General features: G+C 38.2%; 1 protein-coding gene across 20 annotated transcripts in view; it reads right to left on the bottom strand.

Moving 5' to 3' along the window:
• EPB41L2 (erythrocyte membrane protein band 4.1 like 2) overlaps positions 1–15,256 on the bottom strand; it is a 272,775-nt gene that overhangs the window by 151,614 nt on the left and 105,905 nt on the right. The window lies entirely within an intron of this gene.

The raw sequence follows: 15,256 nt of genomic DNA, 5'->3' as shown, positions 1-15,256 counted from the left end.
ATATAGTATAAATAAATATGTGTATATACACACACATACACATGTATACATACACACACATACCTATTGTTTTTTCTTTGAGTAGTTGAAAAAATTTTTCCAAACTTAATTTTCATTAACGATCAGGAAAAATTTGTATATATGTATATCGATGGACAGACATGCATTATCAAAATTACATAAGCATGTAGGTTTCTTAAAAGACACTACAAAGAATGATAAGAAGAAATCTTTCTTCCTTCAAGACCAGCCTCTAAAAGAAGAGGGAAGAAAAAGAAAAATCCTCTCATAGTTCATTACAGACTCTCTATTTCTTTCCATTCCACAGGATTCAAGGAATTATGCTTCAACACTGAGGAAATTCTGCAGTGCTGTTGACATGAATGACATAAAATACTATTCAATATAGTTTTAGGTGCTAGAAATAAAAATGAAAAAGCTGCTACAAAACAAAACACACACTAGACCAGAACGCACTGCACAATACCCTCCGGTAACTGTGTCCTGCAATATTAAAGGAAACCCTAGTGTAGCTAGATGCATACACGTTCACCTTTAATAAAATCACATGCATACCTTAATGAACTCCTGAAGAACAGAGGAGCTTGCCTTTCTTCTATATTATAAAACCCTATTTCATGAGCTCAATGATTCCCATTCTATCCAAGTCTAAATGCAGTACTGAGATGGCATGCTTTTCTACCCCAGTCTGCTGGTGTTTGAAATGTTTCATAATGCTTAACTGAGTACACAATTCATCTCATAAGCAACCAGGTAAGTTTAGATCACAAACAAGATAGAAAAATGTTTCATCTTTATGGTACATGGAAAATGGCAAACAAATGCTAATTTTATTTTTAATAAATAAAACATCAAACTTTTACTCTTTCATCCATAGCCACAACCTTCATTTCTAAGGTGGTTATAGTTTTTATTTTCCACAAACCAGAGGTTTTCAGCTGTTTTCAGGACACAAGAATCAACTAGCTAACCAAAGGGTGTCCTCTTGGAGGACGTCTATCTCCAGCTGCAGGACAGGCCTGCCGATGGCTATTCCAGAAGTCAAGTCTACTCCTCTCACCAATATGCTCGCTCCAGGGTAGTCTGAAAGCCAAGCTCTAGAATGGAGCTTCAGAAAAATCTCACATAACCTCCAGGGCGATGGATCGTGAAGCTTGTTAAGCAAACTATTTACTGATGAAACGTAAATATCCACACACACATTTTACACAAGGAATTATACTTATTTATTTGCTTTAACTAAACGATAAAGAATAATAAACACCTCTGTCAGTTCTAATATGTGTCAGTTGCTCAGCTGTTCATAAAATGTGGTCCCTTAAATGCCTTCCTTTGGTAATAAAAGTTTAATGTAACGGTATTGTAGCATATGAGGAAAAATCATCTAAATCTTCATTTCCTCTAAGCGAACAGCTGCCAAAGAGCCTGCAATTTCTCAGATGCAAAATCCAACTATATTTCTATTCCTAGAGCTTAAAGTAGATAAATTGATCTTTGATGTTGTTTTCTTAATCCAGCTGGCTCTGGCCAATGTTTCTCTTCTGACTCTCCAACAAGAGGATTAAGTCCTTGGACAGCAGAGATGGGTTTATTCAAAATTTTCAATATAAAGTGTACTGTTTTTAAATCTTGTTTTTCCTCCTGCTTATAAAAGGACTAACGTTTGATTTTTTGAATCGAAGCAAGTTCTTTTAATTACAAAGTGAATGTGATTATTTAAGTGGTATATGTTTATATTATGGACCTTCCAAGTCACTAAGTTATGGATAAAATATAATAGCAAGATACTGAGAATTCATCCAAGGCAAAGGACGTTAGCATCAAATGTTCAAGAACAATAGTAAGATCCTGAGAAAAAATATACTCAGGAGTTTAAAATATCATGATGATAATAATTGCACCTAATATTGATCAAGCCCTTACTATATGTTGGGCATTGCTCAAAGCAAATCAGAACCAGACAAATTCAGCCAGACACTTAATAAGACTTCCCACAGTCTTACTGTAGGAGCTCTACTTCACTCACTTCCCGACCACTCGGGGAAAATTCCCCACCAGCCATGTTCAATTTCAAGGAGGAGCTAATCGATCAATTCACCATATACCTGGGGAGCAGGTGCTCTGCCAGGGAGTGCCTTGGTAGGCAGCATGTTATGGCCTCTCAAAGCAGTTTTGGTTTTTTTTGGGTTTTGGGGGGGGTTTTTTTGCGGTACGCGGGCCTCTCACTGCTGTGGCCTCTCCCGTTGCGGAGCACAGGCTCCGGATGCGCAGGCTCAGCGGCCATGGCTCACGGGCCCAGCTGCTCCGCGGCATGTGGGATCTTCCCAGACCGGGGCACGAACCCGTGTCCCGTGCATCGGCAGGCGGACTCTCAACCACTGCGCCACCAGGGAAGCCCTCAAAGCAGTTTTTAAGTCTGGCTGCACAGATGCTCAAGTCCAGCATCAGACCCACTGAATCAGAATCTTCAAAGACAACACCTGGGCATCTGTATTTTTTTTTTAATTTTTGTATTAGACTTTATTTTGTAGAGCAGTTTTAGCTTCACAGGAAAATTGAGCAAAGGATCCAAAGATTTCCCATATACCCTTTACCCACCGACATGCACGGCCTCCTGAATTATCAGCATCCCCCACAGAGTGGTACATTTGTTACAACTGATGAACCTACACTGACACATCATAATCACCCCAAGTCCATAGTTTACATTAGGGCTCACTTTTGGTCTTGTATATTCTATGGGTTTGGACAAATGTATGATGACGTGGCTCCACCATTACATCTCACAGAATACTTTCACTGCCCTAAAAAAGAAAAAAAAAAGCCTCTGTGCTCTTGTATTTTTAAAAAGCTTAACCAAGGATTCTGACCATGAGGCAAGGCCAATACCAAAGTCAGCAAACAGTTCCCCTCTTCCATGGTTAAGACTATCTGCCCTCACACTCAAGTTCATCAGCTTTCTCTTTTCACTCTGGCCAGGCACCATCCAAAGGAGCATACTCATCTTTTATCCTTTTCAAAGACGCAGACACAAAAGCCAGGACCCAACACACTAACTGGTATATCAATTGCTCAACTTTTCACTTAAAATCCTTTGTAAAAAAAGACTGTTTCATATAGCCTGATAATATAAAATTTATCTGACAATCTTTAATGACAACTGTATTTGAGACTACCTTCGAGAAAGAAATCACAAGGTAGAAAAACACAAGACACCTGTTTGAATATAGATCTTATCACAAATCAGGCCCAGTGAAACTATTCTTACCTGAACTGGCCAGGAGTGTTTCAAGTATTTTTTAACAACTGACCAAAGTGGAAGTCAAGTTGTAATGCAGAAAAATCTTAATCACTTAAATATTTACTTTATTACTTTATTATTGTAAAACAGAGGCAAACAGGATCTGATACAAAGAAAGAGGTCTTGAAAAGTTTCTTAAGAAATAACAGTAATTTCCTTATACCTCACCACATGAATTTCTGATTCTTGAACTCAATGACAAGCAACTTCTGGGTAATCTGAGGGAAAAAAGTACATTTCATTTTGAGATATCTCAATTCTTAAACACTGATCTGAGGCAGCAGTCTTTCTATTCAGCTTGACATTTTCTTCCCAGGTAAAAGTTTTTCATTTCCGGTAGATGACTAACAAACTAAAGTAAAACAGAAGACAAAGTGGCAAGGTCTTTGTTAACCATGGGCAAGGAGAGAGCAACAAATGAGTCTTCAAGACTTTGCTTGACTTAAAACACACACAAATCAACTACTTCAACTACATAAGAAGAAAAAGTGGGCTTCCCTGGTGGTGCAGTGGTTGAGTCGGCCTAGCGATGCAGGGGACACGGGTTCGTGCCCCGGTCCGGGAAGATCCCACATGCCACGGAGCGGCTGGGCCCGTGAGCCATGGCCACTGAGCCTGCGCATCCGGAGCCTGTGCTCCGCGCAACGGGAGAGGCCTCAACAGTGAGAGGCCCGCGTACCGCAAAAAAAAAAAAAAAAAAAAAAAAAGAAAGAAGAAAAAGTGTGAGGCATCAGAAACGTGGAGGTTCCGAAGCAAGAAAGTTAGGGAGCATTTGGGTATGCCTCCCCAAAAGGCCACCTTACCAGCAGTATGTCCACCTGATCCAAAGGCCAAAAACCCAGCCCTCTACTGCCCTCACAAACTGCTTTCATTTTTTCATTTCCCTTGGCTTCCTGAGTGAAACTCTACCACTTATGATTCTTTAGCGTGAACAGGCTTCTGTTAAAATGCAAATACCTCCTAGAAGGCAAATACAAGTAATCATCCACACAGGAGTCATTCACTCAGATTGCGGATCCTCTCATTATTTAGGTGAGAGATTGGCTACGTTTGAGAAATTAGAGGAATTTTAATTCTGGACAGAGAAAAAGTAAGCAGGAAGTATCGGACACTTTTTGTATTATGATACTACAAAAGAGTAACAGAATATCATCATGGAGCTAGGAACAAGAAAGTCTAGGGAAAAAAGCAACAAGAAATATGAAAAGAATATGAAAAAAAAAGGGATTTTAAATTTTGGCCTGAATTAGAAAAGTGGGGTAGAAATTCTGTCTTTATGTACCTGCTCCAAGATTTAGCACCCAGAACTCAGTTCAGAAACTTTACAGACTTTTACAAATCGACTTGTAAGTCTAATCATTTGTGCCTTATTTCCATGGGAAAACATACTCTTCAAATAACTTACTGACGTATACATATATATAACCTGTTCATAAGCTGGAAATGTCCTTTATAATGCTTCTCTGCACATATGTATTCACATATCCAGATGGTCACCTCAAAGCCCTCCTATATTACTTATACCATAAAATGCAGCGTGACATGTGACAGACAGCTACTCGAAATTCAGAATCTTTTCCAACAGAAATAATATTTTTACATGGTAAATGGGTTTCAGGCCAATCATTCCCCTTCCCAACTTCAACTCCCATCCCCACACCTATTAGGTCAGTAACATGCCCAAATGTAAAGACTAAGGTCCATCATACGTTTTCCAGCAGAATTTGGAGTTAGTTTAACATTTACTGGGAAACCTAAGTAAAAATCAACACGTGATAGATGAAATAATCTGACTGCAGGAGACCCAAGAAAGAAAGGTCTAAAATGTTAGGGGAAGAAAGGGTAGGTGGCTGCGTGTATGTATAGGTATCCAACAGATGTACAGATCCAACAAGTCTTCCTGAAGGGGGAGGCATGGGGAGAGCTAGAAGTGGGAAGTTAGCAGTATCGCTAGGAAGAAGGGTGACCTGGCCTGAAAGCACAATTATTCTTGACCTGATGGCAGATGTATTCACCCTCCACGGTGGCTTTCGATCAAGCTATAGGAGGCTAAAGACACCTGTTTCTATGTTGATATAATACCCCTTGCTCTGAATTTCATGCTCACAAAGATATCCTGAGATTTAGCACCATTTGACAACTTTCTTATTATGAAGGAAAGAAATAAATGACCAATAAATCTAAATGTTTCATTCTTCCTGGCAGTTATCTCTCACTGTAAATTCATTTCCTGGAATTCTTATGTCTACATTTATGGAACTGGTCAGCAAGGGCAGTTTTCCTCTGCCTGACTCAGGCATTGTGAGTAGAGTTAACGTATGTCCCAATGCTGAGCACCAGACCCTGCACAGTGAAATTCTCCCAAGTCCGATCTTGTTGAAGAACCACCCCCCCTCCACCAACATTATCACCAATGCTTGGTCCAGAAATGTTTGATGAACAAAGCCACAAACTTTACATAATACATAGCTTAGGACCCAAACCAAGTGGATAAGAACTAAACTATACCTATTAATTGCAAAAAGCAAAATAACATACGTTAAGTAGAATAGCATTTCCATCCATTCTTCTCCTATGACCTACCTCTGCTCTGCCCAATTAAACACACATGCAAAACAAAATAGACTATCTAGACACCTGCAGGAAATAGTGAATCAAGAAAACGAAAACTAACAAAAAGCATCTGTAAGAAAACAACGAACAACGTCAAAACAGATGCTACTAAAGCTACCACAACCAATTAAAAGTCTTTTTATAATGAGATATCCAGAAAGCTTCCTGGCTATATTGAGGGAGAGGGCCCACTTCACTTTATCCTAGTGATAGAACAGGCTCATTGTCCAGATTTTCCTAAGTAGAAAGTGGACTTCTAATTAAAGATGGTAGATTGAAAATACACATTTAGGTCTGCTCCCTATGGAAGTTATTCTAAAATGAAGTGGTTAAGTGCACACAAGAGCACAACACGCACATATTCTTTCCCCCCCGACAATGGAAAGGAGAAAGAGAATGGAATCAGTGCCAACAAAATTTTGGAAAGCAGACTGGAAAAGGGTAAACAATAGAGTCCATGCATTTTTTTCTATTTTATGTTTACTCTGCAACCTCTCCTATGGGTGGGAGCCCACCTCTTCTTAACATATAGCAGAAGTGAAGAGATTAATCCATTTGAACCCCAATGGTATTCTGGCTTTGCAAGAGGAGAGGATTCCTAGTTAAAGCCAAGCCACGCAAAGCCTGGGCTGAAACTGACAGCACTGGCCAGCATGGTTTGCTCCTAACAAAGTTTACATTTTATTGTGTTATCCTTGGCGTATAAGGAAGTAGGCATTCAAGCCGTTTCTTATAACCCCAAATTTCTGCTTGAATTTTACTATTTAACCATTTTCAAACGAAAAATGTACTAGGCTAAGTATTGCCGAGTTTTCCTAAGTACATCATTCTTCGAAGTCTAAGAGTTCCTTTCTCCTCAATGAAGATTTGCTTACCAACTCCAGCCCATAATAACTTGGCACTTCTGCACTTTTATCTAAACCATAAACAGTACTTTATCAACTATATGCATATTCTTGTTTCACAGGTAAAGTTTACCTCTGAGAGTAAAATCTGTACTCAATTTAAGAGGACAAATTATACCTCACACTTTTCTCTTTATCTTCTCAGACAGGAAACAAATCATTATTGGGGGACAAAAATTACTTCTAAACTCACAATATATATTTAAATGAATACTATTTTGAGGCCAAATTCATAAAATACTGTGGAAATATGACTTCTTTAACTTTCTGTTTTTCTTAAAAATTATATACCATCACTAAAGGTCAGTAATCAGTCACTAAAGTAATTTTTAAGAAGTGAAATTCCACATTCTTTTTGTCCAACTTTTTCTCTTATTCACTTTGAACAGCAAAACTTGGGATAAATCTGTGAAAACTATAACCTCTTAAAAAACAGCGGTGACTAAAACTGTTAGATTATATAAAGAGGCTGTTATCAAACTTCTAGCCAGATGAGCACACCAAATTTTTCTAAGTATCTTTTTAAGAAACTGCCAAATACCATTTCCATTAAAACTTATGTAAAGAACCGTAAGCAGCAAACCTCTGTAGGTTAGCAGATTCTCTGTAAACTATTTGCCTACAGTGAATTTTGACATTTGATTCAGAGAAGATTTCTGTGCTATAGCAGAAAAGCTTATTAGAGTATTCCTATTTGATTCACTTTAAATTGCTGCTGAAATATAGAAAGAGATCAGTGAATATAACAAACAGATCATAATAAGACTCAGATTGTTTCCCATGTTAATAACTAGATGATACACAAAATTAGACAACTCAAAACAGGTTAAAATGGCATATTCTGCAAATATAGCACAGTTATGAAATGTAGTTCAGTTAGTAGTTTTGAGGCTGTCTCTCTAGAATTAAAAATAATAATAATAATAATATTCCTAATCATAAGAGTTGATGTGAAACTCTGTTGCAGAATATAACAAATATAAAAATAGGAATCTGACAGATCGTTTTTCAGTACTTTAATCATGTAGCCACCTTGCATGAAGAAACTTTTTCTGACTAATCCAGTGCTTTTTATAGACTGTATTTTATTATGTTATATTGCATTTGATCCCTTTAAGATTCCAATGTTAGCATATTATATTAAAGTGCTGTAAATAGGGATGATAAATTCTGTACATGTTTCCACGAGGTCACAGAGTCTTGATCCCACTGTGGGATCCCACTGTGGAAAGGATGGATGGAAAGAATGGCCCCAGCTCGAGCTTCCGTGAAATAAATTCAACACTGCTCACAGGTAAAGGCAAGATTCTGAAATTTCTGTTCCCCCATTCAAGCCCCTGCACACAATCTCCATAGAAACCTTGGTGGTGGTGGGGAACAGGGAGACAGGATCAAGGAGGAGAATATTTGGCAAAATCTCCTAATAGTTGAGAAATAAAAACTGTCAGAAACATCTTTCATTTGCTCAGGAGAAGACTGGAAAAGAGACTGGAAATAAAACAGTAATGAAAACAGAGGGATTCCCAGCGCAAGGGGTTTAACAAAAGATACTTTGTTTCTTGTCGAATGAGAGAAAAATAAAATTACGTATCATTTGATGAATTCTGAAAAGGAGTTAAATTTTTTTAAATACCTACTTATGTTAGAGAGCAAGAAAACATATCCGAACAGATTCTAAAGTGCAAATTTTATTCTGAAAATGACTTTCCCCACTATTTCAAATGTTATTCAACCTTCAAATAATTTTCATTCCAAAACAGGAAAAAAAATTCAAAGATATGGTGCCTGTTCTACTATCACCCTCAGGTGAGAGTAAAACTTAAGTGGCAAATTACTGAGGAGTCAGCTTGCCTGGCAGCACGTGTGAGAAAGGGGCAGGCAGAGATAGATGCTGCCTTCAAAACTACCTCAGGATGGTTACTCATAGTGAGAAGTTACTTTCAAGTGTCAATTTAATGCTTTCAAAAACCACCGATGCAAGGGCAAAAACGGCAAGCCGCAGATTTTGAAACCAAAAGTGGGGAAGACAAAGGAGAACGAATGTGGTTGAATTCTTTTTTTTTTTTTTTTTTGCGGTACGCGGGCCTCTCACTGTTGTGGCCTCTCCCGTTGCGGAGCACAGGCTCCGGACGCGCAGGCTCAGCGGCCATGGCTCACGGGCCCAGCCGCTCTGCGGCACGTGGGATCCTCCCGGACCGGGGCACGAACCCACGTCCCCTGCATCAGCAGGCGGACTCTCAACCACTGCGCCACCAGGGAAGCCCGTGGTTGAATTCTTGACTGCTGAAAAATTAAAACCGGGGTTGAATTCTTGACTGCTGAAAAATTAAAACCATATCATTCTTTAGTTTGCTCAAGAGAAAAGAGGAGCATTAGAGAAAAAGAGGCAGGGAGTAAGGTGTTAATTATACTCTCCTCTCCAAGCCCAGCCTACACCCAGCCAGCCAGCCATCTGACCTGTGGCAGCTCAGATTTGTGTGAAAGAACTCTTAGGCTTCTGGGAGTCTACATTCGCTCTACGCTGTGAGATCCTGAAGGGCCAAGACCACTCCTTATCCACGTCTGCATTGCTCTCACGCCTCGTCGGTTCACAGCCTTTATAGAAATTTAATAAATCGTTTTCATTTATTTAAACCCATGAAGTGTTTCTACAAGAAGTTAGCCTACTGTTTCTAAGCACTTAAAAAGCAGGGCAGCTGTGGATAGAAGTAGTAATATGAGAGGGTGGAGGATTACACACACACACACGCATGCACGCACGCACACAAATCTTTCTTTTCTAACTGGAAAGGATGGAGAGAAGAACCAGGAACACAAAGAAGCAAACACAATCACTTAGGTTAGATAAGGATAAAAGTTTTAGACACATATGAGAAAAGCAGAGAGAAACCAACAATTCACTTTTTATGAGGAGTGCTAAAGGCAAAGTCCTACGTTGATGCCCTATGGGGAGAGAGAAGAAAGTTCTTTTTCTCAAGGAACTAACAATCCAGGTGAAGAAACAACATAAGCATGAGAAAAATCAAACAATAATACAAGAGTTTAGCTGTTGTTCAACACAACAAGAGACTCTCACAAGGCAGCACATGATCGTCCAATTACTGGTGAAAACAAGTTCAGAGGAAGAAAAAACATCCAGACAGCTGGATTTAAGTTAGACATTAGAAGATTGGGGGGAATCGTGTGGATGGGGAAATTGAAATGGCAGAGATGATCTGATCAGAAACTTGAGGAAAGAAAGGCCAGACAATTCAGTGCCTTATTAGAAGACCTATTTGGCTGGCAAGGGAAAACATAGAAAATCCTACAGTAATAGATCAAAAGACCTCCTGAGGTCACAGGCAACAGCGTCCTGAATGCCCAGCTAATGAGACGCTCTGCTGCTGTGAACCCCTCATGTTCTTCAAGCTGGACCAAAGTATTCAACTACTCACATGGTGTGGCAGCCTCTTCCCATTTACTAAATAAAAATTACGTTATTGGATAGAATTATCACCTTAAATTCCTTTTTGAGCTAAAGGGATAAATGGACAGTTAACCAGAGACATTCCATCTGGACCTATGTCACTGGAATTTTAAATGGCATATAATATATGCCAATTAAATTGTTCACAGTTCTATTTAAATCATATTTAAATCTAACGCTATTTTGCAAGAGTTTAGAGGGCCACAACTTCCAGATCCTCTACAAGATGTGGACAGTTAAAACTATTTAACTCGTAAACCGAGTAAGGGTCGATTATACAGAAGTCTAAAAGAACAGCCTTAGAGGGTGACAGTAGACATAAACAATCAAGTAAGCAAATAAAACACTCAAAAGCAATGATAACAAATTGGATTTCTGAGGCCAGTACTCTACACAAAAAAGGCAAGAAGACCTTGACACATTCTACTGCCTGATAAATAGTTTTATCAACAGAACACTGACAAAGAGCGCCTACATTCTGACAGCCTTATTCATAGCACTGAGAAAAAATGGCACTGACATTCCTGTGTGGGCAGGAACAATGCCCTCAATTCTCAGACAAAATCAACACGTGGGAAAAACTTTCAGATGCCAGAGGAAAATGTGAGCAACTCTAACTCAGAATGCACATTTACTCATGCTTTCACATTTATTTTCAGACTTTAAAAATATATATACAGACTTATCAGCTGTAGTAAAGCCAGCTCAATCCTAGAAATAGAGGAAGCAAATATTTTCATTCTTACTTTGCAATCTGAGAATAGAAGAAAAAAGAGGAAGTGACTTCCCCAAGACATCCAAAGAGTCAAAAGAAAAGTAAACACAGATCTCCTGACTTTATATCCATGGCATCAACTAAATCTTAGTGTATTTTTCCTTAGAGGAAGGAGCCCTGCTGTTTTAACACATGGAGTATGTAAATGACTTCAGTGGCAATATCACAAGAGTCCTCCTATAGCAGAGTCCCTGGAACAAGCATGCAAAATCCAGGAGACTCCCGAAAATTCTTTACCATTAAATTCTGGTACCAAAGGGGCTTGTCACATACCATTGCATATCTCAACGAGATAAAAGTAGACATATCAGAGAGTAGAAATTATAAATTTTCTTCATTAAAAACAATAATCTTGGGCTTCCCTGGTGGCGCAGTGGTTGAGAGTCCACCTGCCGATGCAGGGGACACAGGTTTGTGCCCCGGTCCAGGAAGATCCCACATGCCGTGGAGCAGCTGGGCCTGTGAGCCAGGGCCGCTAAGCTTGCACATCCGGAGCCTGTGCTCCGCAACGGGAGAGGCCACAACAGTGAGAGGCCCACGTACCGCCCCCCCCCCCCCAAAAAAAAAGAAAAGAAAAGAAAACAATAATCTTCAAAGTAAAGATTTTTTTTTCAAAAAATCTTTGAGATCTCAGTTTATTATCGAGATAACAGACTAGTATACAAATGTAAATTGTAATTTTTACTAACTTTAATGAAAAAATACTTCACACAAAGATTTGGAACAAATGCACAAAGAGACTCGGCCTTGTGTCAAAATTAATGCATGGCTTAGCAATAAGTCTATTGTCACATAAGCCAGAAATAACATTAATTAAAGTCAAGCCATTTCCATATTGTTTTTGTACTTAACTAAAATCATTCTCCAAAAATGCACCGTTATCCAATATTTATGCTCATAAATACTGTGTGTGTGAAGCATTTTTTTATGCACTTAGTATTAACATATACTCTCTTTCTTCAAAAGAATGCAGACTTCAAAGATAACAGTTTTTGAAAACGATGTTGCCATGGCTCCCTGGGCAGTTTTCTCCACTTAATTCCTGAGGTTCGAGAATAGGTTCAGATGGCCCACGGGAGAAAGAATGTAGAAACAGAGACAGGAGAGGGCAGGGGGCTGGGAGGAGGATAAAAAAGGGTATATGGAGATCGATCTATCTATTTTAAGGGAATAATCTGTGAAGCAGAGATGATATTAAGACACCAAATAAACAAAAATATCCCCAAGAATTATGTTTCTTGATTTTAAAAAAATTATTCAGTTAATACAGTAACACTGGCATTAAATGGTATAAAAAGGGTATTTTTGTTGACCAAAGGTACTGACAGATAACAAAAACAGGAATCTGCCTAACTGTCCCAATGCTCTAATCACATCGATAAAACCATGTCTATAAAGACCACTGGTGTGTAGCATAACCAAGGCAGTGGATTAAAAAAGTCCCCCTTAAATTACTGCAGCCATGTTCTAATATCGAATAGCATTCTTGACCTTGCTAGGTCTTTTCTACTAATAACTTTACAATCTCTGGTCCATTTCTTCCAGCTCCTTTTTGCTCTATCCATCAGTTTTAATCATCTTATCCTGGCACTTCTCGCCTTGTAGAACTTCATCCTACTCTACAAGGTCCCTATAAGTCAGGCTGTTCCAACTCCTCAAGACCTCCTGTACAGGCCATGCTTCCCTCTACTGTTGTAGGTGCCCTAAGTGAAGGCATTTAGGCCCTCTTCAGTGGGCATGCTACTATCTAAAAATCTAATTGAAAATTAGATACAGGTACATACAGAAAAACAGCAAGCAATAACTATAGGCCTCTAAAAAGCCATGAAAGACATAATTATCATCTTTAATGACAGTAAACAGCTGGAAACAAATCTAATCTCGCCAACCAAATAAAATAAAAGTATTTATTTCCCACACTGTATTCACTTCCTTAAGTACTTGCAACTTCATTTACAGTCACAGTTTCCCACAACATACTTCCCCCCAAGTAGTCCGCAGACACCCGTTTCCGGTACAGAGCTACAGAACGACAGATAAGCAGCGTCAGCACATCACCCCAACTGCCTAAGGTCAGTGCTGGAACTGGGAAACGAGAGCGTGCTCAGACCACGTGATGGCTGTTCTTTGGGCTCTGCTCCTGAAGAGGAACTAGCAGCAGTCTGATCAGTATCAGACCCATTCTAATGATACTAAGAACTCAAAGAACCTAGATGGGAAGGAGAACTGGATAAAATAGAAATTAATCAAAAGAGGAAATATCACTTATAACGCCTGCATTGTAACAACTATGGTGACACTGATGAACTACAGCCTCTGGTCAAATACACAGTCACTGCCTAGGTTTCCAGGGGCATAAAATCTGCTGTGTGGTCACATCACTTAAGTCTACTCAAATTTTGTTCTGCTTTGTACTGGACAGGAAAAAAAAAAGTTTACACAACACTTATATGCTACAAGCTTATTTCAAATTTATCTATGATCCTCAGAAGTTCGTTCTTATAATGGTATATTAACTTATCACTTATTAGCTGAAAAGACAACCTGTAAATTAATACAGTCACTGAAATAAAGACTCCTCTGCTTCTCCAACCAAGTTAAGTTGAACCACAATGGGATGAGAAAATATGAAGAACTGAATGGCAATTAAAAGTACAGTATTTCAAAACTTATGCACTCAACAAGAGGTACTTGAAAGGAAAATTAGAGCCATGAAAGCATAAAGCATACTTTTCTTTCAAATATTCAACTCAAGAAATTGGGGGAAAAAAAACAGAATAAACCCAAGGAAAAAATAAAGAACAAAATGTTACAAAACAGAAAAGAAACAAATAAAACCAAGCTGCTTCTTTGAAAGATTAAAATGGTTAACTCTATAGCAAGAATGATGAAGAAAGCACAAATAACACAAGAAATTAAAAATGAATCAAAATCAAAGATACAAGATGAGAACACTACGAACAACTTCATACCAACAGATTTGTCAAGTTAGATGAAATGGGCAGTTCCACTAAAAATATGAATTACTGAAACTTATTCAAGGAAAACCAGAAACAGACTATTGGAAAATCAAACTAATGATTTAAAGAAAAAAAAAAACCTCCCAACAATATTCTTCCCAAGACAGTTTTTTGTTTGTTCGTTTTGTTTGTTTTTTTTTTAATTTGGCCATGCTGCGGGGCATGTGGGATCTTAGTTCCCCGACCAGGGATCAAACCCATGCCCCTTACAGTGGAAGCGTGGAGTCTTAACCACTGGACTGCCAGGGAAGTCCCCCCAAGACAGTTTTAAAGGCAAGTTCTACCAGATCTCCAAAGAACAGTTAAATCCCTAATTTAGGCAAATTTTTCCAGAGAATTCTAAAGAGAAGCAACTTTATGAGATTAGTACATAACCCAGATAACAAAATCTGATGAAGATAATTTGATAAAAGAAAATTAAAGACAATATATGCAAAAACCCTAAATTAAAAATACAAAATCAATGCCAAATCATCGTGAACAAGTAGTATTTATATTAGGAATTCAAAGACGGCTTCATGCTAGAAAACAATGTAAATTACAACATTAATAGATTACAAAAACATATGATCCTCTCAGTTGATTCAGAAAGTACATTAGATAAGATTCACTACCTATTCATGTCTTTCACCACCTATTCATGAAACTTTCTAGTTTAGTCTTAGAAACTAGGAAAAGAATATCCTTAAATTACATATATATGTGTTAGCATACAGTATTTGTCTTTAAAGCCTTACATTCCCTCATTTTACAATGGGGATATCCATAATAATACCTACCTCATACAGAGTCTTATAAATATTACACGAGGTAACTCATTCAAAGTTCTTCACATAGTTCTTCAGTAAACATTAGCTATTAGTATACGTCATGTAAATAAAGTAATTTAGCTATGAAAAGCAACAGGCTCTTTTGATTGTCATAAAATAAGGCATTAAATGCTTTTTAAAAATTACATTAGCTTTGGTCAGCACCAGTGCTTATCAATTACATGCTTTGCAAATCAAGAGTGTTTTTTAATTAAATGAAACTAAATTAAATAAGCTAGATTTTAAATCATTATCTGTCTCGGGATGAAAACACTTGGGATTAAACTGCTGAAATTTCATTACTCTGAAATTTCAACCTAGTGCAATGTTTCTCCTAAAGTGAAAC

Source organism: Mesoplodon densirostris, chromosome 12, assembly GCF_025265405.1.
Source record: "Mesoplodon densirostris isolate mMesDen1 chromosome 12, mMesDen1 primary haplotype, whole genome shotgun sequence".
NCBI classification, from domain to species: domain Eukaryota; kingdom Metazoa; phylum Chordata; class Mammalia; order Artiodactyla; family Ziphiidae; genus Mesoplodon; species Mesoplodon densirostris.
This window is presented reverse-complemented; position numbering and strand designations above follow the sequence as displayed.